This window comes from Pinus tabuliformis, chromosome 1_2 (genome assembly GCF_031772625.1).
Source record: "Pinus tabuliformis cultivar Carrire ecotype Pingquan chromosome 1_2, CPIR1, whole genome shotgun sequence".
NCBI classification, from domain to species: Eukaryota; Viridiplantae; Streptophyta; class Pinopsida; order Pinales; family Pinaceae; genus Pinus; species Pinus tabuliformis.
This window is the reverse complement of record NC_142298.1, coordinates 658,146,815-658,173,740: the sequence shown is the minus strand read 5'-3', so window position 1 is coordinate 658,173,740 and position 26,926 is coordinate 658,146,815.

Below are 26,926 nucleotides of genomic sequence, written 5' to 3'. Positions count from 1 at the left end.
AAAATCCTTCTCATTTGTGTAAAAAAAAAAACATTAGGAAGTAATTATTAGGTACAAAATTGTATTCTATTACACTTTCCATAGCATTTCAACAAGAACTTTAATGAAAGTGTAACTAGTGATTGGAACAAAAGTCTTCTCATAGTCCACTCACTCTTTTTGGGAGAACCCTCTCACCACAAACCTCATCTTGCATTTCTCAATGCTACCATCTATAGAATGCCTAATCTTGTAGAGCCACCTAAAACTCATAACTGTTTTCCCCTATGATATTTACACAATGTCAGAAATAATCATTCTTACCCACATATCAAGAACTATAAGCTCAAAATGAGAACTCTAGCCCAAAAAATCCTTAATTTTGTGTAAAAAACAAGAAAAAAAAACTTCAAAATCGAAAAGTGATGATGCTGCATCACCATTTTTTAGGGTTAAGATTCCAAATTTTTAGGCCATGACATTAAAAACCAAAATCATGATCACGAAAAACCAAAGTTTAAAATCAACACCTAGATCAAAGAGTAATTCTATCAAGAGATTTTTTTTTTCAAAGGCTAAAATTATAGCTCTTTTGAGATCTTAGTGGAACACAACTCGACCTATTTTTAATGGAACACTAAAATTTCAATATTTTTTAATTATGGCTTGTAAAATCATCATTAGTGTACACAAAATCATAAAAAACACTCCACCCCCCTTCCGCCCGCCCCGAACACACATATATATGACATAATGCAATTTATTTTCTTTTATTTAACAAATTAAATAAGTGTTATGTAGTAGCTAGTACATGTCATTTAGTTTAAATATAGCTAATTTAGAGTCTGGAATGCTAATAGAGTACAAGTTGATCAATTAAAACCTTCATAAGAAAATATACATGAAAGTGAAAATGTTGTGCTAAAATGGTGTTTTTTGGTGAGCACCCTACTTCATTGGTTGTAATGAAGCTTTATAACTTTATTTCTTTGGCAATGCTTCATTCAAATTGATATGGAAAAACTTAGTTTCAATTGAATAAGATGTCAATTCCAAGAAACTTGTTTTTCACAACTATTTGTCTCCTACAATGTTCACGGGCATTGTACATGATTGATATAGAGATGAATGCAATTGTGTCTATGGCAGTGAAGGTAGGGAAATATGGAACAAAATTTTTATTGTTATCTCTCAAATGGCTTTCTGTTTTAAACATAATTGCTTTCTTTTGCAGAGAAAAATGGAGTTGGGATGATCAATACCTTTCCATACTTAACATGGAAAAGGTTCTTCCTACAATTTGTACATTGACAAAAAATACAACTTTATGCAGTCCAATGGAAATTCCTATCAAGATTAGCTAAGCATCCTTTCTACTATGGCATGTTGGCCCTGATTAAGGAAAATGTTTAATCTTATGTTATATTAAATTGGTTCTAACATGTACAAGATTATGATCAATGATTAAGTCAGAGCTAAGAAGCCACAAGCATGGAAAAAACAACAAACTGATTAACAACCTCTTTATAAATTATAAAGAAGCCTCCTGTCTCAAATGTTCATGAATTCTACATATACATTTTTAATGGATCCTAAAATATAAGACTTTATGCACACCTTGATTTAAAGTTGCATGAACTTGACATATTGAATTGCTTGTTCAAGCATTGTACTGATATCTGTTGAAGATAATGGAGAATATCCTAGAATAGGTAGAGTTGGTTCACGTAACCTCAGGATAGGAATTAGTTTCTAATTCTTAGTATGCTGTTATAACTTCCCTAAAACCATGTTTTCTATTTAATGTGTAATGTGTATGAACAATGTAGAGCGTTCTGCAGAGCCAGACTCTCCTGGTTCAAACTCCCCTTCGTAGAGCTGACCAGTGGGTTTCATTTTATTTAATACAAACATTACAATTTTTATCATGGTATCAGAGTGTTAGGGCTAAGGAAAATGTACGCTGGATGGTGGGTGGTTCTTTGAACCGAAATCATTGCAGTTGTGAGGAGGATAATTGCGACGATTCCGAGATCATCGCTGGTTCTAAGTGTACCTCTATGACGAGGTCACTTTAGCTCCTTCGTGAATATTTTATTCAATTTTTGTTGCAAGAAAGACGTGTACAGCTGCAACGACGTCACAGAAAAGACAAGCAATTCTACGATGACTGTGGAAGCCAACAATAAGGTTGTGGATGCGTGCGGAAGCCAAGAACAAGGCTGAAGCTGTCAAAGAAGCTGCGTGAGGAAGCCAAGAACAAGGTTGTAGCTGACAACAGAAGGTTGTCTGGAGGCTAAGAAGGAAGCCACGGTGATCTGCGGGTGTGCTGCAAGATCAAACAACATTGAAGAACAATGATTTGTCTTTGTCACAGATCTGGGGTAAATTTAACATCTTTTACCTGTCGAATTTTTTTCTTTCTAAATCACCAATATGAATAACAATATATTTGAAGCATGCATGAACGAGCATAAGAAGCTTGATGGTTCCAATTATGAAAATTGGAAGTTCAAGATGTAGACTCTGCTAGAAGCGTAGAGTGCTTGGACGATTGTGAATGGGGATGAGCTGAAGCCCGCGGTTGGATCAACATCAATCCCAGATTGGGAGAAACGAGAAAGTAGAGCAAGGACAATGTTAAAGATGTCAGTGAAAGACTGCATTATACCGCACATCAAAGAGGGTAAGTTAGCTAACAAGATCTAGGGAATTCTGAAGGAATTGTACGAGATCAGGAATTCAGATCATCTTCTGTTCCTGAAGAGTAAGATCCTCTCCATGAAGATGGAGGAGAATGAAACAATTGCTTCATTCGTAGCAAGGATCAAGGATCTGAAAACCAAATTGTCAGACATTGGTCATACAGTTGACAATATAGATCTTGTAACCATTACAATGAATGGTGTCACTGATGATTATCAGATGTTCATCACTAGGATAAATGCTAGAGAGAGGATCCCGCACTTTGAAGAGCTGACAGGTACACTGATGTAGGAAGAAGAAAGAAGATCATCTCTGATGCCCTAGAGTGTTGATCTTGCATTTATGGCGAAGAAGAACTTCTACAAAGGGAAAGGGAGTCCACAACAGCAAAACGGAGCAAATTCACATAAAAGGCCAAATCTGACTCAAGGTATGCATCCCAATAAAAACTACTCTGAAACCAAATGTTTTTATTGTGGAAAATTGGGTCATATTGCCAGGGAGTGTAGGAAAAATAAATATCATGAAGAACAGTAGAAGCCGAAAAGACATGCAGGTCATCTCGCGAATGGTGATCAGGTGCAGAATTTAAGATTGTTCATGGCAGATCGTGATGAAAATGTTGATGCAGACATTTGGTATGTAGACTCAAGAGCGTCAACACATATGACAGGGAATAAGCACTGGCTCGAGGATTTTAAAGAAATCAACGAAGGCGCGCAGATTTACCTAGGTGATGACAGAAGCCATCAAATCAAAGGATGTGGGAAAGTTTCTATTATTCTACCTGATGGTAATATCAAACAAATTTATAATGTAATGTATGTGCCTGGTGTAACAAAGAACTTGATTTCTATATCTATGATTACAGATCAAGATTTGAAAGTTGAATTTTAAAAATCTAACTATTACATTAAAGATCTGCTAGATGGCCTGAAGACGATTGCTACAGGAATCTAAACAAGAGGACTGTACAAGTTGGATGTGAGACCTACAATCGGTTCGAGCATTAACAGTAGCGAGCCTGACTATAGAAGAGCTTTGGCATCAGAGATTCGACCACATTAACTACAATGATTTTCTGTTACTGCAAAAGAAGGAAATGGTAAGAGATTTTCCTATGCTAAAGCAAGTTCATAATGATTGTGATGCCTGCACATTAGGAAAAATGCATAGAGAATAATTCCCTGTTAGAGTAGAAAAGAAACAGAGGGATATACTAGAATTAGTGCACACAGACCTTTGTGGACCCATGCAGACAAAATCATTAGGAGGCGCACTATATTTCCTATTGTTTATTGATGACTGTACGAGGTTCTCTTGGGTGTATTTCTTAAGTAAGAAGAGTCATACATTCGAAAACTTTAAGCAGTTTAAAAATATGATTGAAAGACAAACAGGGAAACAAATAAAAATTCTCCACTCTGATCAAGGGGGAGAATACAGGAAGGATGAGCTCATCAGATATTGTGAATATCATGGAATTTTGCAGCAGTTTACAGTACCCCATACTCCACAGAAGAATGGAGTAACAGAAAGGAAAAATAGAACACTGGTGGAATGTGCCAGAAGTATGCTGAAAGGTAAGAATCTTTCGAATGGTTTCTGGGCTGAAGTAGTAAATACTGCAGTTTATTTAAAAAATAGGAGTACTACAAGAAGTCTTGAGTCTAAAACTCCTTTTGAGGCACTATATCGATATAAGCCTATAGTAAAACACTTAAGAATATTTGGATGTAAAGCATTTGCCCACATACCAAAGGAAGATAGAATAAAATTAGACTCAAAAGCCATCATATGTACTTTTATAAGGTATTGTTCGTGATATAAAGCATACAGATTATTTAATCCCTCTACTCACAAGATCTTTGTTAGTAGATATGTTAAATTCCATGAACATGATAATGAAGAACCTGATGAGCACTATGATGGATGGGACATTCCGTACTTTGAGGAATAAGAAGCAGAGAATGGTTAGGGTCAACAACAGACAAAGGCAGAGGTTGAACAGCAACAACAGCAGTAACAACAGTAGCAACAACAACGACAATAGCAACAGTAACAGCGGTAGCAAGAAGAAATAACGTTTGAAACCACCACCCCACCACTCAGGAGATCAGGTAGGAAAGATCAAATGCCTGCAAGATATAGGGGAAATGCTTTTATAACTAGTATGATGAATGTGGTTGAACCGTCTAGTTATAAAGAAGCAAATGAAAGTAGTGAATGGAAAATAGCCATGGAATAGGAATATGATTCAATAATCAGAAATAACACTTGGGAATTGGTTGAACTTCCTAGAGGAAAACAGACCATAGGTTGTAAATGGTTATATAAACCGAAGATTAATGTAGATGGAACCATAGAAAAACTAAAAGCTAGGTTGGTAGCAAAGGGGTACTCACAAAAAGAAGGGATAGACTATGAAGAAACCTTCGCCCCTGTAGCTAAATTGAACACTATCAGAATGTTAATCACTTTAGCTACTAAGAAACATTGGATGATGCACCAACTAGATGTAAAGTCTACATTTTTGAATGGAGAACTAAAAGAAGAGGTTTATCTAGAGCAACCGGAAGGGTTTGTCCAGAAAGGAAAAGAACATTTAGTCTGTAAATTGAAGAAAGCACTTTATGGACTGAAACAAGCTTCCAGGTCTTGGTATGAGAAAATCGATTCATGTTTTCTACAAGCTGGCTATAATAGAAGTAAGAATGACACTAATCTTTACACCATGAAAGATGAACAAGGGTTCATAGTGTTGATTTCATTATATGTAGATGATTTGATAATTATAGGTGATGCTACATATCTAATTGATGAAATCAAGCAACAGATGTCACAGATGTTTGAGATGAAGCACCTTGGTGAACTCAGATACTGTTTAGGTATTGATATCTAGAGAGATTCAAGTCAAGCATTTCTGTCCCAAGGAAAGTATGTCAAAGGCCTGTTAGAAAAGTTTAGAATGGATCAGTGTAAGTCTGCACCGGTACCATTGCAGTAGAACATCAAATTGCAGTGTGAGGATGACTCAAAAGCAGTGGATGTAACACTTTATAGACAGCTGGCTGGGAGTCTAATCTACCTAACCACCACTAGAACTAATTTGGCTTATGCAATCAGTGTGCTAAGCCAGTTTATGTCTAAGCCACTTGAAAGCCATTGGAATGCAGCGAAGAGTGTTTTGAGGTATCTACAAGGTACTGTAGATTATGGAATTATTTACACTGACTCTTCTAATGTTAGATTGGTAGGATTTGCAGATTTAGATTGGGCAGGAAATGTAGATGATCGCAGATCCATAACAGGTTATGCATTCAGTCTTGGATCCGGGGTGATCACATGGAGCAGCAAGAAGCAGAACACAGTCTCTTTTTCCTCAGCGGAAGCAGAGTATCAAGCCATGTGTGTAGCAACGTGTGAGCCAGTTTGGTTACAGAGACTTCTCCAGGATGTTGGGGAAGAACAGACATTCACAACAACAATCAGATGCGACAATCAGAGTTCAATCAAGCTGGCCAATAATCCGGTGTTTCACAAAAACACTAAACATATTGATACTCAATTTCACTTTGTCAGGGAGAAAGTGTAATCTAAAGAAATCCATTTGGAATATTGTAATACATGTGATAATGTTGTGGACATTTTCACTAAGCCTCTTGGAAAAGTTAAGTTTCAAATGTTTAGGGAGATTTTAGGCATATATGTGAACCCATTCTCCATTAAGGGGGAGTGTTGAAGATAATGGAGAATATCCTAGAATAGGTAGAGTTGGTTCACGTAACCTCAGGATAGGAATTAGTTTCTATTTCTTAGGATGTTGTTCTAACTTCCCTAAAACCATGTTTTCTATTTAATGTGTAATGTGTATGAACAATGTAGAGTGTTCTGCAGAGCCAGACTCTCCTGGTTCAGACTCTCTTTCATAGAGCTTACCAGTGGGTTTCATTTTCTTTAATACAAACATTACCATTTTTATCAATATCAACTTGATAAAAAAATGAACGCATACGGTTTGATCAACTTAAGGCAATTGAAATTTCTGCCATGAAACCTGAATGTGTACTTTTAAATGAAGGGCATACCTTGGTGCCATTTGGAACTAGATTCTGTAATAATTTCAACCATTCGTTGATTCTTTCCCGTCGATTCTATAAAATCAAAATCCAAAGAGTTGAGAAAGACTGAAAAATTCAGTTAGAACATCAAGTATCGAGCGATTGTCTATAAAATTACAATTGCATTGTTTCTTTGCATGCAACTAGTAAACCCACCTATGCATAAACACTTTGGGGATCAGTCACAAAACCCCTACGAGCGTGAGGCTTTAGATTAATATTAATTCTTAGGCCAACTGTTATCAATGCACTCTGATCTGAATGTAGCTTAACATCTTTGTTGTTGGAAATATATTTATTTTAGTACTCGTAAAATTTGAAGATCCCACAGTCCGAGAATTATTGATAGTGGGGATGGCCATTTCCCTAGCAAATGCATGTTTGAGGGAAATCGCTTACTGATCGTTCCCCGAAAGACAATATTTTTCTTAGAGAACATGACTCCCGATTTATATCTTAATCAACCATCTTTCTCTTATGCCAATTTTTTTTGACATCTTCGGCTGTAACCTTCTCTGCCCATCGCTGGTCATAATTCGCAAAATGCTTAGAGATAACATAACTATTCTCCTTTAAGGGCATGTTTTCGGGTAAATTGTGGCTTTTTCATATCCTCCACTTGTTGGTCTTTTCCTCTCGAAAATCAAGTTGGTAATTTGTGGATTTTTCTTTTAGGAAATTAGTATTAAAAATTATGTAAAATTTTATATAAGTAGTAAAATTTTGAAATATTTTGGAGTCAATAGCAAATTCCATTAGATAAGTATTGAGGTGAAAAATAGCCTCAAAACAAAAATGTACAACCAAAATCAACTTTATAAGAAGCAATATGATTCAGATGATGATGTCAACTGTGGGGGATGATTCACCATTTTTGGAGTAAAAAAGTAAACAAATTAAAAAATTAAAAAACCTATTTTTTCAACTTATCTCCCTACGGTTTTACTCAAATTTCAAGCATGAGAAATTGTTAGATGCGAAATTTAATTCTTCATCCAATGAGTATCAATGTTTCATACTTTCGATGGACCTTGTTACACGAAATATGAAAAATACATGAAAAATGTGATTGCAATCACGTTTTTTCATGTATTTCTCATTTTTCGTGTAGCAAAGTCTATTGAAAGTATGCAACATGGGTACTCATTGGATGAGGAATTAAATTCTATGTCCAACAAGTGCTCTCGCTTGAAATTTGAGTAAAATTGTAGGGAGATAATTTGAAAATATGAGTTTTAAAAATAGTTTTTTTCTTTTTTGATTCTAAAATTTGATGATGTAATCTGATATTATTTTATTATTTCTACTATTATTTTATAATATTCCTTAGGAGGCCCATTTTAGACCTCAAAATTTCTCTAATGATTGTGTTACTTTTTTTTTTTGTTAGTAGGATTCCAAAATCTACAATTGAACAGTCCACCATTTGCACAATGAGGAAGGGAAACTTTCCCCTTACCAAGTGAAAAATATAACTATATATATGTAAATGATTATACAATAAGAGTGTAGCCAATCAAAGTTAAAATAAATAAATTAAAATAATATTAAAAAATAATAAAATTTAATTTGTAATGTTAAACTATGGACAAACTGCAATTTATTTTGGTCAAACATAGATAATAGTCAATCAAACAAAAAATTGGGTGTGTATGGATGTGTATACCATGCCTATGGCAGGTATAATACTTTTTTTTTGTAAATCAAACTTTCTATTAATTGCTAAAATATTTTACATACAATACCAAAAAACTAGTTGTCGCACCTCGACCGAGTTTGTTGACCATGGGTAACTGACCATTACAAAGCATCCAAAATAAACTAAAGTTTTCCACCCAAATCTGATAAGGCCAAGACATAAAAACACCTACAAAATACATAACACGCCAGTCACCATGACTACTCATCAGAAGTGATGGATGCTAAATTGTTAGGCTCTGTCCCTGGGGAGAGGAGGGTGATACAAGAAGTCTACATGCTTCTCCAGATGAGTCAACCATGCTTCCAATTAGTCCATCTTTTCTGATATCAGATTTTGGCCACGCCACACCACAACCACATGCTCATGAAGGTGGCATTGGAAGTATTTCAGCTGTTGGAGTGTTTCCATCATAGTCTCATGTTCCTCCTAGCGAGTCTTATCCTAAACCTCCAACATTGCTTGAACAGATTTCACTGATGTCCTGGATGGAGCTGCACAACGAGGAGGACCCCACACTCATGCCCATGCCCAGCAAAGCTCCTACTACCACCCCTTCCACTACATCGGTTCGTTCCATCACCATGACCATGACCCCCTCGAGTATGCCTACCTCCTCCACGACCATGCCCAACCTTCATGCTCCCACGCCGAACATTCCCATTGTAGCGAGGCAGAGCAAGGGAGACTTCAACAAAATGAGAAGATCGTAGAGCTGACTTCATAGTATTTCTGACCTCACCTAAACCACCAGAGAACCACCATACATAAACACAATCGATTATTTTCCATCCACTCCTAAACCACTTCAAACCTCCCAAAGAGTGCACCAACCCTTCGACCAGGTGACCTCTACCCACACCGTAAGGAATGACGAGGTTCCCCCTCCAAAACCACCACTCACTCTCAAATCCAAGATTTACCACCCCTAGCCAGACTTCAATCCACCAACTCCTTTCTGGTCATTGTGGAGCCGCGCACCAAACACACAACCACGATTACTTCCTCCACAACCGGTAGTTCCCCCATTGCCAAAGTCCCCTAGCCATCTTCTAGCATTGACATGCATGGGGGGATAGTTCCTTTACCATGACCAGAAAGAAGAGCCCCACAACACTCCGGAGTTCACTAGGAACCCTAAAAAGTAACACAGTTTCCACCTGAACCGAAAATTTAAGCGAGGGAGAAACAATTCCCCAGAACACTGAATATGGCAAGTCCCAAAATGCAAAGGAGAATATTGAACCTAAAAAGTGATAAAAACCCCAAAGAACCCCATGAAAATTCCACCATATCAACACAATCGACCACACCACGCAGACCTTTCTCCAAGAGCAATTTACGAAGAATCCAAATGGCTAACGCACCAGGACAAAAAAAAGAAAAAAAAGATGAGAATACTTACCAAGAGAACCCTGCCATTTTGGATTCTAGGACTGACCTGTCCATCGGAGTCTCCCAGATTCTTATCTACATCGTAACCGACATGCATCAACTTTCCTTCGAGACCTTCACTAGTATATTGCAAGAGCCACAAAGCTTGTTCTCCAAAATGACTTAACCTCCTAATGGTCTAGCCAGGCACCTTCTCAAGTATGTAAACCCATCTCTCTGTACTACCACCATCACAAAGAGATTCAACTTTCACATGCTTGTAGAGTAAATGAAACAATACAAGGAGGCCGCTCACTTGCCCTCCCATCACCTTGCATTAAGCCTTGAGTCATGTCTCCACGCAGGAGTGATCAACTATCCAGTTGTCCTCCTCTTGGGCACACACCCCCATTGAGGTATGGTAGGTATAATAGTTAAAAACATGTATTTTCCAAAAAAGGAAAAATAAAAAAAAAATCAATAAAAATGATAAGGAATTTTAAAAAATTGTTTTAAAAATAATAATTGAAAAAGCTATATAAAAATAATAATAAAACAAAATATGTTTTAAAAAATACATATATTAAAAAGAATTATATTTAAAAAAAAAAACAAACATTAAAAATATTTTTTTAAATGGAAAAAATAAACGAAAAATATATATTAAATTTTTTCAAAAAAAAAACTTAAAAAAAATAATCTTTTTTGTAAACTAATATTTTGTATTATCAAACAATTAAAATTGCATTATTGTAGCAGCTAGCCATTGGAGGAATTTTATGTTCCTCACATGAACTCTTATGGATTCCAAATACCAACACTTCCTTATAGGCTCCATGCCCCCAAAACTCAAAATTACAACTAAATTCAGATAATAATAGTAAATACTAAAGCCCACACTCTTGGTTGTCTAAAAACAAAACAGACATACATAACAAAAAACCTAAAAGAAACTGAAAGACATAATGAGTCATTCAGACTCAGAAGATGAGCAAGCCTTGCATCTAATTTATTCAAGGTGAATTGTTGGTTCCTTGACATTCTCTTAATGTCTTCCAAGGTGGCAAAGGCATTGTGCCTCTCAACCTACTTGTCCTTCAAAAGAAACCCCAACAAAATTTTCATCTACCAATGTAAAGCCATTGAGTTCAAATACTACTTCTTCCTACCCTTGGTGTGTCTAGGTTTTAGAATCCAGGTAAACACTTCATCCATAATTTCAAAATCAGAGTAGGATTGCCTCTCCATCCCAACTTGAGTTTCCAACTTGCAAATTTCTATTCTTGTCTTTGACGACATTGCATTAAAATACATGGCAACATAATATTGAGCAAAGAGCCTCACCCTTCGTTATCCTTGCAGATTGCTACCTCCCCCTCTTCCCCCTCTTTGAAAATGCATACACTACTTAGGCGTCATGGAAGCGATAAAGAGGGTGCACCTGTGACAATCGTTGAATCTTTTCTCTACCTACAAAGAAACATGAATGAACATTATATGTAGAATCCCCTAGACTTAAACACCATCCCACAACATCATCACCAACACTCATAACATAGAATTAAAAGTGGGAGGTATTCCCCTATAATTCCCCCCTAGATGTAGAGACCCCTTCTGCATAAACCCCATGCCCCAACACCATAAACAAAACCATGGGGTCCCCAACAACCACAACTTATAGATAACCCATAGAGGTGGAAGGAAATAAATGCAGGGTAACACATATGCCTTGACTCCCAATTTTTCAGATAGGAGCACTAGATACTCAAAGAAAACCCCAAACATGTCAATTCTGAGGGATTTAAAACCAAACATCAACTGACTTCCTACAAACCCACTTGAAACTAGACTAGACTGCTCATAGACCCCCCACCTCGCAGACAAATCTCTAAAATTCACAAACCCAAGTCCAAAGAAAAAATACATGCAACAAAGCAAGAAAAATGGGAAGATTACCTGCTCAACTTTGTCATAAATTGTAGATTGGGTGCTCCTCAGACCGTCGAATGCTGGGAGCAGATTTCGTAAGCCAACCTTCATGAGCCCATATTTACTACCCTCCCACCACCTCAAGAATAGGAAACCAATGAACTAGAACCTCTCCATCACACCATCCCACTTGAGCCCAAGAACATTGAAACAACCCTCACAAAATTAGTTAATAACCAACACCAGGGAGGTCGAGGTATCAACCTCACCTCTACCCTTCCCCTCACTACCTAATGCCTAGAGCTCCATTGCAAGGGCACATTTAAAATCCATGGAAGCCATCTGGTGGCTTACATGTTCATGCAAGTTGGGGGCGATACATGCCCCCTCAACATAAATGACCATCACATTAGAGGGTGGTGGGCTCAGCCCCCAAGGTTCCATCATTAATACTATTAACACCCCATTAGGGTAAAAAAAAAAATTTTGAAAAAGAACATAAAAAATAAAAACCAAAAATAAAAATTAATGGATTATATATATATGTGTGTGTGTGTGTGTGTGTGTGCCTGTATTTTAAAACCAAAAAAATAAAACTCAAACAAATTTGTTTGTAGTTTATCCATAGTTTAATATTGAGAATTCATTTTTTGTTATAATTTAAATTTATTTAGTTGTAAGGTGTTTGGTCAAGGTCTTATTATGGGTTGTTTAATAACTTCCATTTCTATTAGTTACTATTTTTATGTTTTCCTTTTTATTTAACTTTCTAATTTTAATTTATTTCTCTTATTTCCATTATTTCCATTCTCACGACTCTCACTTCTTTCTCCATATTTTCAATTTGAGATGACTTATTATTATATTAAAAATATATTTTAATACATCTAATTATAAAAAAATATATGTATTAATAAAAAAACACATAAATATATATAAAAGAAAAACATATAAAGCCCCAAGGGTTAGCTCAACTGGTCAAATAAGTGCCTCGCCATTCGGGAGGTCACAGGGTCAATTCTCCCCGAAGCCCTTGGGGTTAGGCCTAGCTATTGGCCACGGGGCTTGATACCCTTGATCAAGCTCAGATATTTCTGTGGACGTAGCAGCCACCCAGTGACTGCGGGTGTCCGTGAACCACCTGAATATATATATATATATATATATATATATATATATATATATATATATATCTATATATATATATATATATATATATATATATATATATATAGATAAGCGTGTATATATGTTAATATAAATAATATTATTGTTAGATTTAAGACTTTTGTGATCCATAATGTAGATCATTGCATGCTTTGAACCTGCATATACGTTTTATCATCCATGACTTCTTGAGGGGACGTTGGGAAGCTTGAACAATTTTTTTTAGGGTTTTTAGGGTATTTGGGTCGATTTTGGAAGAAATTTACCATCTGAAACTTGGTAAAATTAAGATCGATTTCTTTCTAAGCCATATTCAATTTTTCTGAAGAGAAAACCGAAAATTTGGAAGCTTTTTACAAATCTTTGAAGTTTCAATTTGTTTCTTGAAGTCGTCTCCATTTTCTTTAAAGTCCTTTTCTCTTCACCTGCAAGCAAAGCCGTGAGCAGGAAATCAATGTTGAAATGGTTTCTGTAGGGTCAGTTTTGGGTAGAGGCTTTAAATTTGCTTAATATCATTAGGTCCGAGTAGTGGGAGCAGAGTAGTGTGAAAAATGTGGTCAACAGTGAGAGCAATGAGCAGTGTGAGAGCAAGGAGCTTTTATGCAGCAAAAGTATTGAGCAGTGACCAAGGAGCAGCGAATGCATTCAAACATGACAAAGGAACAAGAAATTTCAGAACATGTGGAGACAAATGATTTAGGGCAAGTGAAAATTCCCTCATCTACCAAAGTTGGGAAGTGGGTTTGGGTCAATGCCAAACAATATCGAGGCATTTTAAAACGAAGAATAACCCGTTTAAAATGGGAGCAAACAAGGAAGAAAAGGTCTAAAAAGAAAAGTACTTGAGCCCTTCGCAAAAAGAACTCAAACAAGTCTCCTCTACAAGCATGTGGCAACAAGAAGTCTAGAGGAAAAGTCATTGATGATTCTGCCTTATATAGTCCCACATCCACACCTCTCACCTGGTCATCTAATCTTTATGTGAAAGAATTGTTAAATGCAAAACAAAGGTTGGAGGTTTTAGAAGCTAAAGGGCAGGAAAGAGATCATAAAATTCATATAATAACAGTTGAGAACAAGGCTTTAGTAGAAAACAATAAAGTTTTAAAAGAACAAGTGGCATTGCTACAGGAAGCTCTCCTGATAGGGAAGACAGAATGGCAACGCATGAAGGCGGATGTGCAAAACATAAAGAAATCTGTAGTGGAAAGTACAAAGGTGGTGAATGTGAAATCATCCCAGGATAAAGGGAAAATGATTGCGCAAATAAACAACCATGAAGAGAACGCAAGAGAAGAAACGAAAGGAGATTCTACCAAAGTTTCCAAAACTTGGGCTCAAGTTATTAGCAATTCTGTTAATAAGGAAGGAGAAACAAATATTCAGGTTGACAACATGCAAGATAGTGAAGGCAAGGAAAGACAAAATAGGGCAGAAAACATAATTATTAAAGGGGTGAAAGACTATGGGAAAAATGAATGTACTCTTGACCTTGCAAGAGACTTCTTGAAAGACAAGTTGCTATGGCAAGGACAAATATTCCAAGCATGGAGGGTGGGTAAGTTTAGCAAGGAGAGATCTAGACCCATAAAAGTCATTATGCCTAGCTTGCATGATAAATATATCATTCTAAGCAAGAAACATCTCTTGAGGGGTTCTCGTTTTTTCCTAGAAGAAGATTTAACTGTAAAACAACAGGAGGAAAGAAGGGAGGAAATTTTAAAGGTTAGGGCAGCAAGAGATGAAGGCAAGATATGATGGATTTATAAAGTCAAAGCTGTGTTAGTGCGATTTGGACCTCCTTCCAAAACAGAGCAACAAGATGGTAATAAAGAAGAGGCAGCAAACTCTTCAACGGGAAATTAGAAAGCAAGGTTAGTATGGGAAAGCAGGGATAAAGACTCAAATGTGAGTCTTTCATGTCAAAATAAATAGAAATCAAGTCATGCCCAGGTTTCCTTAAGACTAATTTGTTGGAATTGCAGAGGTTACCCATGGATACAAGGACTTGGGTTAGGGCCTATTACGGAAGATAGAGACATAATTTGCCTCATAGAAACACATGAGCATGAAGGGTGCAAGACACCTCTATTTGAAGGATACTAGAAGATGGAAATGTGGAACAAGGTAGCAGGGAATGGAAAAGGGCACGGGGGTATCCTGGTTTTAGTAAGGGATAAAGAAGGTCATCTCATTCAGTTAGAAAAAGAAGACTCAAATAAGAAATTCATTTGGTTTAAAATATTAGAAAATGAAAACCACATCAGAATTGCGGCATGCTATTTTGCATTGCAGGTTTCAAAAATATACAAAGGTAGAGGGCTTGACCACAAAGATCCATTTGCAACCTTAAAAGCGGATATTGCAACATATTCGCAGCTAGGTGAAGTCCTTATAGTGGGTGATTTCAATGCTAGGAAGAAAGAAAAATTACTATATTGAAGTGCTTAATCCCACTCATAGTCATCAACCAAAAGCATACATAGAGGCCAATATCTCTTGGAGAGCCAAAATTATTATTACTCAATTAAGGACTAATTCTCATCAACTCCATTGTGAAACAGGGTGGTGGAAAATGCCAAAGGAAGTGCGGGAGGAAAGAGTATGCATTTTTTGTTCTTCCATAAAAGTGGAAACAAAAAAACATTTCATTTTAGAATGTGAGGCTTTCAAAGACAACAGGGAAAGTTATACAGATATGTTGGCAGCTAGCTCTTGGGATAATCTAGTTAGTGAGGGGTTTGTTGAGAAGATGGGAGCATTTATTTTGAAGCTTCACAGAAAAAGGGCCGAATACATCAAGCACATGAAGAAGCAATCTGTCCCATAGGCTATCTTTAGCCTCTTGGATTTTAAAATTATTTATTTATTTCTTCTTTCTTTCTTATCAGGATTTGGTCGACGTTTCAAATCAACTAATGTGAATCAATTGATCTTAAGGAATAAATGGCATGGATGCATCATTGCCCAAAATTAGCTATTGAAAATTAGTCGTTGGTAAATTAGTTAATAAGATAAGTAAAATGTTATTAATTATTAGAGGTGGGGAGTCATTTATTAAAATAATAATATATATTTGGTTAAAAGCTAGCTGTTAGGAATAAAAATAAAAATAAAAATAAAATATTAAAATATTCTATATTTATTTAAAAACTAGCTGTTAGAAATAAATAATATTATATTAATTTTAATAATTAATTAAAGTGTTAAAATATTATATATTTATTTAAAAACTAGTTGTTATAAAATATTTTATTCCAATATTTTCATAATTAATGAATAAGGTAAGTGAAATATTATATTAAAGTTTTTGAATCTATTTTCGAGTAAATATTTTATTTTAATGTTTTAATAACTAATTAGATATTATCAATTTATAAAATATTATTTGGGGCTAACTTAATCCAAATAAATAAAATATACCTAAGATCAAGGTATAGAACTCAAGTTATAGCTTAAGAAATGGTTCTATAAATTAAAATATAAAAATGAAAAAGAGGTTACCTATTATTATTAAATATAAAAAGTTATATACATATATTAGATATATTAAGTGACCTAATAATAGTATTGCAAAAACTAAAAATTAGAGAAAGACTCAAATTTTATAAAAATTCAGAAAAATGAAGGTTAAGAGGGGAAACAAGATAATAACTAATATCTAGAGGGTTACATAAAATGTATAATATAAAAGGAGGAAACAAGAAAAATGGTTCATAAGTAAAACGAACGAAGAAAACAATAGTACAAATAAAATAAAAACCTAAAAATAAGCTAGCAATAAAAATAACCACAGAGAAGAAAGGGAGGTAGAATCAAGAAGTGAGAGCCGGAATCCAACTCTTACTTAATTTCCAACCATCATCCATATTAAGATTTTTAGCATTTCTTTCAATCTCAATCGCTTCCCTAAGCTTCCTATGGTGGAAGTAATCAACCTTAGTAATGACTTTGGATTCTTCAATGCAGACACGGAATTTTATTTTCTCTGCATTCTCGGCTAGGGTTGATGAGCGAGATCAATTGTGTATAATATATGCAGCATGCTCATGGATTCTTTGTTTAATAGACCTATATGTTTCCCCAATATAGGGAATACCACAGGAGCAGGGAACAAGGTAGACACCCTTCGTGTCCTTAGGGTCAATAGGGTCTTTAACAAATCCCAGAGAATTTTTAATGGTATTTAGAGGCTTGAATGAGGAAGAGACATTAAAATTCCTAAGGATATGGGCAATGTTATTTGTGGTTCCTTGGATATACGAGAGATGAACCTTAGAGACAGGATCAACACGAGCAGGTTTAACTCTTGGTACCTTGCATGCCTTGTGAAAGGCCTTGAGGCTTTGAGATATTCTATACCCGTTGTTTTTAAAAACTTTAAGAAGATGAGATTTCTCCTATTCAAGGTGGCTATCATTAGAGATTCTTAGAGCACAGGTAGCAAGAGTGTTGAGAACCCCGAATTTCTGAGCCGGAAAGTGATGAGAGCTGGCATGGAGATATTGTTCCGTGTGAGTTTTCTTTCGAAACACTTGGTGACAGACGAAACCATCATCCATCTTGGAAAGGAGAATGTCAAGGAAGGGAAGGCATCCATTCTCTTCCACCTCCATCGTGAACTTGATGGAGTCCGATTGAGAATTAAGGTGGTTTAGAAACAGATCCAATTTCTCGCGACCATGAGGCCAGATGACACACGTATCATCAACGAACCTCTTCCACTTTTTAGGGTGAAATTGAGTTGTGGCTAAAGCCTTGGTTTCAAAATCTTCCATAAACAAGTTAGTGACGATAGGGGAGAGAGGGGAACCCATCGCAACACTGCAAGTTTTCTCATAGAACTCACCTTGGAAACTGAAGAAAGTCGAGGTGAGGCAGAGTTCAACTAATTTGGCAGTGTCTTTGTCAGTGATGCGATTGATGATATCAATGGCCTCTTGGATGGGGATTTTGGTGTATAAGGATACAATGTCAAAACTAACCAACAAATCTCCAAGTTCCAACTTGATATATTTCCACTCTTGAACAAAGGAGGTAGAGTCTTTAACAAAAGAATCAGTGCGACCTACGAGAGGCTTAAGATTTTGAGCTAAGAACTTAGCAAGAAGATAAGTAGGACCGCCTATCGTGTTAACAATAGGCCTCAAGGGAGCCCCAAATTTATGAATCTTCGGAAGACCATAAATTCTAGGGGTAAGGGGCTGCTCTCTATGAGCTTACGAGATAGAGGATTAAGAGACAGACTCGATTTGATAGCGTTTTCTACCTCCTTAGATGCATATTTAATGAGATTTTTCTTAAGCTTGATGTAACTTCCACTATTAGAAAGATGGTCAATCATTTTGGAGACATAGTCAGACTTATCAAGAATGATGACGGCTCCACCTTTGTCAGATTTAAGGACAACAATGTCATGGCTGTCCTTTAGGGACTTAAGGAAAAGAAACTATAATTTTCTTAGGTTTTTCTTGGGAGGCTTAGCCTTTCTAAGAATAACAACACAATCTTGCCAGATAGTTTCCTTGACATTGTTTGGAAGGTACTTGATACCAAATTCGATGTTACAAATAATGTCATCGAAAGGGATCTTATTAGGGGAAAGGGAAAAATTAAGACCCTTATTAAGATAGATTGATTCTTCACCTTGTCCTGAGGATGGACAACATTAGTTGGTTTGAAACGTCAACCAAATCCCGATAAAAAATATTAGTTAATCATATTTCTTAATTTTTGGTGATGGCATATAATAATACAATATTTTTTTAGTTGTTTTATTTTTGTGATGAAATCTTTATATTTTTATTGTTTTTTAGTTTAATTAAGCTATTTTTAAGCTAAGGCTGAGGTACTAGCTACTATATGGACCTTGTTATACTTGATGTCGACATGAAATTATTTTTGCTTTAACTGTGTATTAGTTTGTTTTTGACCAAAAAATTATGTTGTTTATCCATAGTTTAACATTGAGAATTCAATTTTTGTTATTTTATTATTATTATTTAAATTTATTTATTTGTAAGTTGTTTAGTTGAGGTCTTATTATGGGTTATTTAGTAACTTCCATTTCTATTAGTTACTATTTTTTTTTTATTGTATTTCCTTTTTATTTTTTTCCTTTTTTCTATTATTTCCATTTTCATAAATTATAGTTTTTTTTTCTTCCATATTTTCAATTTAAGATGATTTATTATTATATATTAAAAATATATTTAATCATAAAAAATTATATATATTAATAAAAAATTAAAACACACACACACACACACATATATATAAGTGTATATATGATTATATAAACAATATTAGTTAATCATATTTATTAACTTTTGGTGATGGGATTCAACAATGTAATATTTTAATGAAAAGTTTCTAGAAAACACTATGTTAATAATCTTTGCAATGTCTGACATTTCGAGTGAACCCTTCGCCCATCATCAAGGACAAGAAGGAAGAGCAAAGATGAAGAGAAATAGAAACCAATCCTTTTTAAAAGCAGTGGTGTCGGGAAAGATGTTAAGGATTAGGTGTTAGAATTTATCAAAAATAATAATTTATTTATTATTATCATTATTATTGTTATTTTGACTATTACAATAAGACTCTAATCAAGATATAAATTAAAAAATAAGCCATAACAAAAAATAAATTATAAGCAATAAAATATTAATACATAATAAGGCTATTATTAAATATTAATACATAATAAGACTATTATTAAATATTAATATATTACTAAAAATAATAAAAAAACACTGAAGCGTAATAAGCCCAATTAACAACACCATTATTTTTATGATTATTAATTTATAAAAATTAAATAGCCAATAAGATTTATAATTGTTAATTTTGAATTAAACTATAAAATAAATTATTAACTAACTAAGAAAAAATATTAATAGAGATAATTAAATAATTATTAGTTAATTAAAAGGAAAAAATAAATTATTAATTAATTAGAAAAAATTATTAATAAAAATAATTAAACAACTATTGATTAATTGAAATAAAAAATATTATTATTATAAAATAATATTAAATTTATGAGGATAATTACTATATTAATATTAAAAGCCCATTAATATTATAATTATTAGAAATTGTAATTAAAATAAAAATATAATAATAAAAATATGTATATTATTATTATATTAATACTAATATTAAAGCCATTTGGTAAGTAATTAATATTATAATATAATGATTAAATTATTTATATTACCATTATATTAATATTAAATTCATTTGGTAAATAATTAAAATATTATTATTAAGACTTAAATTTGTTTGAATAGAGAGTTGAAATAACATTAATTCCAAGAATTAAAATATTAATATAAAAGAAAATCAATGTTATTAAAGTTGAAGTAATTAGGACCCTATATTGTTAAAGACAATAAACTAAAAAATAAAAGAGAAACTAGGAACTTATGATACCAGTTAAGGAGGAGAGAGGGTGAAAAGAAAAAAGGGAGAGGGAAAGGCAACCAAGGAATAGCTTAGGGTTTGGTAGATTGAAAGGAATGCTTGCGTACAAGACAGTGGATGCTGGGACGTCAATATTGACTAAGCTTAAAACCATCTTCTGGATTAAAATTGTTAGGGTTCTTTTCAATTTCAAGGGTTTCCCTGATTAGACGGGTGGTGTGAAAGGGAGCAGAGGAAAGAATTTTAACTTTTTCAAAGCAAATGAGATGCAAATGAGTCAGCAGAGGGAAGACTTTTAACTTTGTCAAAGAAAATGAGATGCTTTGACGAAGTTAAAATCCTTGCCTCTGCTCCCTTTCACACCACCCATCTAATCAGTGAAGCCCTTGAAATTGAAAAGAGCCCTAGCAAATTTTATCAAGAGGATGGTTTTAAGCTTATTCAATCTTGGCGTCCCACCATAAAATGTCTTGCTCACAGGCATTCCTTCCAATCTACTCGTCCCACCATAAATTTTCTTGCTTGCAAGCATTCCTTCCAATCTACCCACCCCTAAACTATTCCTGGGTTCCCTTTCCCACTCCCCCATTTTCTTTTCACCCTCTCCCCTCCTTAATCATAAGTTCCTAGTTTCTCTTTTATTTTTTAATTTATTGTTTTTAACAATATAGGGTCTTAATCACTTCAATTTTAATAACATTGGTTTTCTTTTATATTAATATTTCAATTCTTCAAATTAATGTTATTTTAACTCTCTATTCCAACAAATTTAAATCTTAATAATAATATTTTAATCATTATATATTTTAATTATTTACCAAATGACTTTAATATTAATATAATGATAATGTAAATAATTTAATCATTGTATTATAATATTAAATACTTACCAAATGAATTTAATATTAGTATTAATATAATAATAATATACATATTGTAGAATTGAGGCTTCTGTGATCCATAACAAGTATATGATAGGGGTTTTAGTGTAAATCACATTATCAATCAATTGTCGATGCGTTTTGAACCGACAAATGTGGTTCTTCAACTTGTCCTGAGGATGAACCACACTTATTGGTTCGAAATGCGTCGACAATTGATTGATAATGTGATTTACGCCAAAACCCCTATCATATAATATATATATTTTAATTATTATATTTTTATTCTAATTATAATTTCTAATAATTATAATACTAGTTGTAATCATCCTCATAAATTTAATATTATTTTATATTAGTAATAGTTTTTTCCTTTCAATTAATCAATAGTTATTTAATTATTTTTATTAATAAATTTTTATAGTTAGTTAATAATTTATTTTTTCTTTTCAAAAAACCAATACTTATTTAATTATATTTATTAATAAATTTTCCTAATTAGTTAATAATTTATTTTATAGTTTAATTCAAAATTAACAATTATAAATCTTATTAGTTATTTAATTTTTATAAATTAATAATCATAAAAAAAATTAGTGTTGTTAATTGATCTTATTAGCTCTTAATATTTTAGTTATTATTTTTGGTAATATAATAAATATAATATTTTTAATAAATTCTAACGTCTAATCTCTAAAGTTTCTCCCGACACCATTGCCCTAACGTTTTTGTCCTTGATAATGGGTGAAGAGTTCACCTTCAAAGATTATTAACACAATTTTTTTCAAAAAAAAATTCATTATGTATTACAAGTGTGGAAATTTGCATTCAAAAATGTAATATTTTATTAGTTGTTTTTATTTTTGTGATGAAATATTTATCTTTATTTTATTTTAGTTTAATTAAACTATATTTAAACTAAATGAAAAGTACTAGTTATTATATAGCCCTTGTTTAAAAAATTATAACTTATTAAAAATGAAAAACACAACCATAAAATAAAATTTGTAAAAATAAATAAATAAAACCGTGTTTTGGGGAGGGAAACCACTCTCCCCTATTTTTATTTTTTTTTTTCACTTTTAAATTAAATTTTATCTATTTATTTATGATTTTTAAAAATTTAAATTATAATTAAATTTCTAATATTTTATTTAAATTTAAATTTGATAATTTTTAAATTTGTTTTTTTTTCACACCCTTTTTTAATGTTTTTAATTTAATTTAATTTTTTAAATTATTTATATTATTTTTGCTTTCTTTTTTATTTTTTAAATTTGTTTGTTATTATTTTTATTTTTATTTTTTTATTTTGAACATTATTCTTTTGGTTATGTTTTTAATTTTTTAAGATTTTTTTTTCTTTAAAAGCATTTTTCATAATGAAAAGGTGATTTTTTCTTTTAATGGATTTCCCAAGGGTAACACATTTATATATTAAAAAAAACAATTAATAACTGAACAAAAATTATGTAATGACACTTTTAGATTCATAGTTAATATTTTTTTTTAAAGTTATTATGGTACCAATGGTCAAAGTTATACTATAATTAAATAGTAATTTTAACCCCAAAAATAAAATAAAGCAAATCTAATATGCAAGTATTGTTGTTTAGTACCTATCTCTTATGCAAAAAGTAAATTGTAATTGACGACCGAAGTTATTGATAGCAAAAATTATCCATATTAGTTGCTCTTCTGTTCATGCATGAAAGTTTGTCCACACACACCTAAGAAATTAGTATTTAAAACACTTTTTAAAATTTTATGAACTCCAACTAAATAGAGCAATGAATGTATTTTATTAAAATTATAGAAATATAGAAAGTTTATAATTATTAACATTTTACTATGTGAAAGTTTTAACATATTTTCAAGTTCCTTTACAACTAGTAAACATATGGTGAAAATAAATGTAATTAGGAATTTTTAAAATTAGATAATTTGAAATGAGAAAACAATAAATTGAAATAGAAAAAACCAAACAAAATGACTTATGGCTAATGGGAAAACCAAAAAAAATTCAATTGTTTTTTTCTACTCGAAATTTCTAATATTGTGAATAACTTTTGCATAAAAAAAATGGGGTAGCTATTTGCATAAAAAAACAATTTACACTTTAAAAATTTAAATTTATTTTTTTAATTTTTAAATATTCAGTTTATTAATTTTTTTTTCAAAACTTTACTAAACTTCATAGAATCTGTTAAAATTTTTCAAAACTAATTGAAACTCAAAGTGTTTTTACCAAAATAAAAATAAAAAACAATATATTAGACAACTTTGAAAAACACTTCAAAAGAAAACATTTAAAAAAAATAAAATAAAAATAAAGGTAGATGAACATTAAGTATTGAGTTTTAGGGTTTTTCAGAGTCATGATATTTGGTCTTTAATGCCATAGTTGAAACATGTTTGAATTTTAACCTTAAAAAAAGGGTGATGCTACATCCCCACTTTTACATTTCAATGTATTATTTCATATCTTTCATTGGAGCTAGCATTCTATGGAGGGCAAAGGTTCTTATTGCTCATTTAAGAACCAAATCACATAAATTTCGATGTGAAACATGACGGTGGAAAAGGCCTAAAGAAGCTTGGAAAGAATACGTGTGTACATTTTGCACTTCCAGGGCAGTGGAATGAGGAAAAACATTCCATTTTGAAATGTGATGCATTCAAAGACATCAAAGAAAGTTATGGGAATATGATAGCATCGGTTTCTTGGCATTGTCTTTTCAGCTTGGGGATTGTTGGAAAGTTGGGCTAGCTCATCATCAATTTGAACAAGAAAAGGATTGAATTGCAAAAAGTGAAAAGCAGGGAACTAATAGTCCCATAGACTATTTTTAGTCTCGTGGACATTAAAATATCATTTCATTTCATAGTCATGATATTTGGTCTTTAATGCCATGATTGAAAAATGTTTGAATTTTAACTCTAAAAAAAGAGAGAGGTGATGTTGCATCACCACTTTTGCATTTCAACATGGTTTTTCATGTCTTTCGTAATCATAATATTTGGTTTTTAATGACATGGTTAAAAAATGTTGGAATTTTAAACCTAAAATGAAAAAAAAAGGGTGATGTTATATTACCACTTTTTAAAATCAACATGAGAATCATGATTTGATGCAACCTCCAAAAAAATGAGAACTTTGTAAATTTCTCCTTAAGTCAGTAACATTGTTAACATTATTCTTCATGATGGAGTTTTACTCTTCCATCATGGTATCCTGTCATGCCTATTGGTTTGTTGCCTCTTGAAAATTTTAGGGAAAATCAATGATGTTGCTTTTCAATGCCATATAGTTGGGAAACTTATTTGGAGTATGAATCTCCTTGAATGTTCTCTTAGGTCCCTCAACATACTCCTATGCATCCCTCAATGGATGTGTGAACCATCAAGGTCTCCTGAAAAAACTGGAAAGGGCTAATGTCTCCTCCCCACTTGAAGGTTGAATTCCTAAATTGGAAATTTATTTGTCTTGAATTACCTTGACTCAACCTTTGAAGCTTCATGCTCCTCATATTCTATCACTATATTGGGATCATATGATTTTCTGGATTCAAAGTCCTCAACAAACTTTACATCCCTACTTATTACTATTTTCCTCTGTGCCAGAATATAGATCATATAAGACTTTGAAGTTGTTGTCTTAATATCCAATTACGAAGCAAGGGACATGGAAAATTTAGACTTAAGAAATCCTCAAAGGGAAACTTATATTAAATAATCATTCCCATGTGCAATTATATTGTATAAATTGTCCCTTTATATAGCTTTAGGTAACCATAGCAATTATGTCATAATGGGACATTTAGTTCAACAATGCCCATAACTATCTCCAATAATATCTCCTTAAATCTTTATATGAACCTTTCAACCAATATTTACTCCTAACATCTTTCTTTTCTTCTCATCTTTGATTGTTAGATAGACTCATACAATTGGTCTACACATTACAAATCCATCATATTAATTTGTTATACATCACATGCAGAAATTTTTCCTTCATACTTCCGCTTAATGAATCTTTGTGATCTCAATAGAAATATTCAATTCTCTTTTGAACTTGTCTCTTATTCATCTTCATCTTATATTCTCTTTTCCTTCACTACTTTCTCTTTATCTTCTACCTTATGAAATCTTTTTCTTTGGTCTTTTGTTTTCATGTTCACATAAGGGAAATTTTAAGGTAAAAAATGAACGTCTAATGAAAAATGCACTAACAAAATCAACTTCGAGATAACCAATAGACATCATGATGATTATGTCATCCTCAAGGGTAAACATTTTTAGAAAGAAAAGAGGAAACTTATTTTTTGAATCATATTTTTTACTTACATCCTTATAACTTTACTCAAATTTCAAATGTGAGAACTTATTGGATGCATAATTAGATTCTACATCTAATTAGTGTCCACACTTGAAATTTTAGTAAACCTATAAGGAGATAAGTCGAGAATGTAATTAAAGAAAGGAAGTTTTCTTTTATTTTTTCCTTAGAAAGATCATAAGGATAGTTACATCGATAAAATGAAGGAACACCTCAATTGTGGTAGCTATAGGAAACTTGACAAAAACCATATCTCTAAGGTTATAAAAGATGTGAAGAAAGTAATTAATAACTCTAACTTGGATGAAATAACTAAGAAGAGACTTATGCCAACCTCAAAGAGAACACCTAGAATCTATGGTCTCCCTAAGATTCATAAAAGTGGTATTCCACTAACACCTATTGTTAATACCATTGGCTCTCCCACATATGAGTCAGCTAAATATGTTGTAGGAAGATTAAGTCCCCTTGGTTGGGAATATTGAATCCTTCATTAAGGATTCTTATGACTTTGTCAGGATCATTAAGAATGATAAAGTGGAAATAAAGGACTTAATTGTGAGTTTTGATGTGGTTTTATCATGCACAAAAATTCCCTTAGAAGAAGCCATCAAGGTTCTATTTGATGTTACAGATGCTGAAACTACCAGGCTTGTAGAGGTTTGTCTTTGATCCACATTCTTCAGCTTCCAAGGATAATACTATGAACAGGTCACTGGTGTTGCAATGGGCCCCCCCTATCACCCATTGTTGCTAAACTATACATGGAAAATTTTGAAAATAAAGCATTGGAATCCTACCCTTTAAAATCTAAAATATGGAAAAGGTATGTTGACAATACTAATATCAAGTGGCAACATGGTAAGGATGAGGTCAATAAATTTCTTGAGCATTTTAATGGAATATTCGAAGACATAAAATTCACAATGGAACTTGAAGAAAATAATTGCATTCCCTTCCTTGACGTACTAATCTATAAACATTAACATGGAACCTTGGTCATCAGGTATTTAGAGAAAATACTCATACTGACAGCTACCTTCACGCTGACTCTCACCATTATCCCCCTCAAAAGTTTGGGATTGTTAATACCTTGGACCTAAGAGCAGTTTAAATATTTGATCAAGAATAGTTGGATGAAGAATTAAACCACCTTACTACGATCTTCAAAGAAATTAGATATAAAAATAAGGACATTCTTAAAGCCATTAAGAAAGAAAAAAAGAATATGATCCCCACCTCCCCCCTACCCCCTCTAAAAGAAAAGAAAGTACAACCCTCCTATAGGAAGGCTAATCTTCCA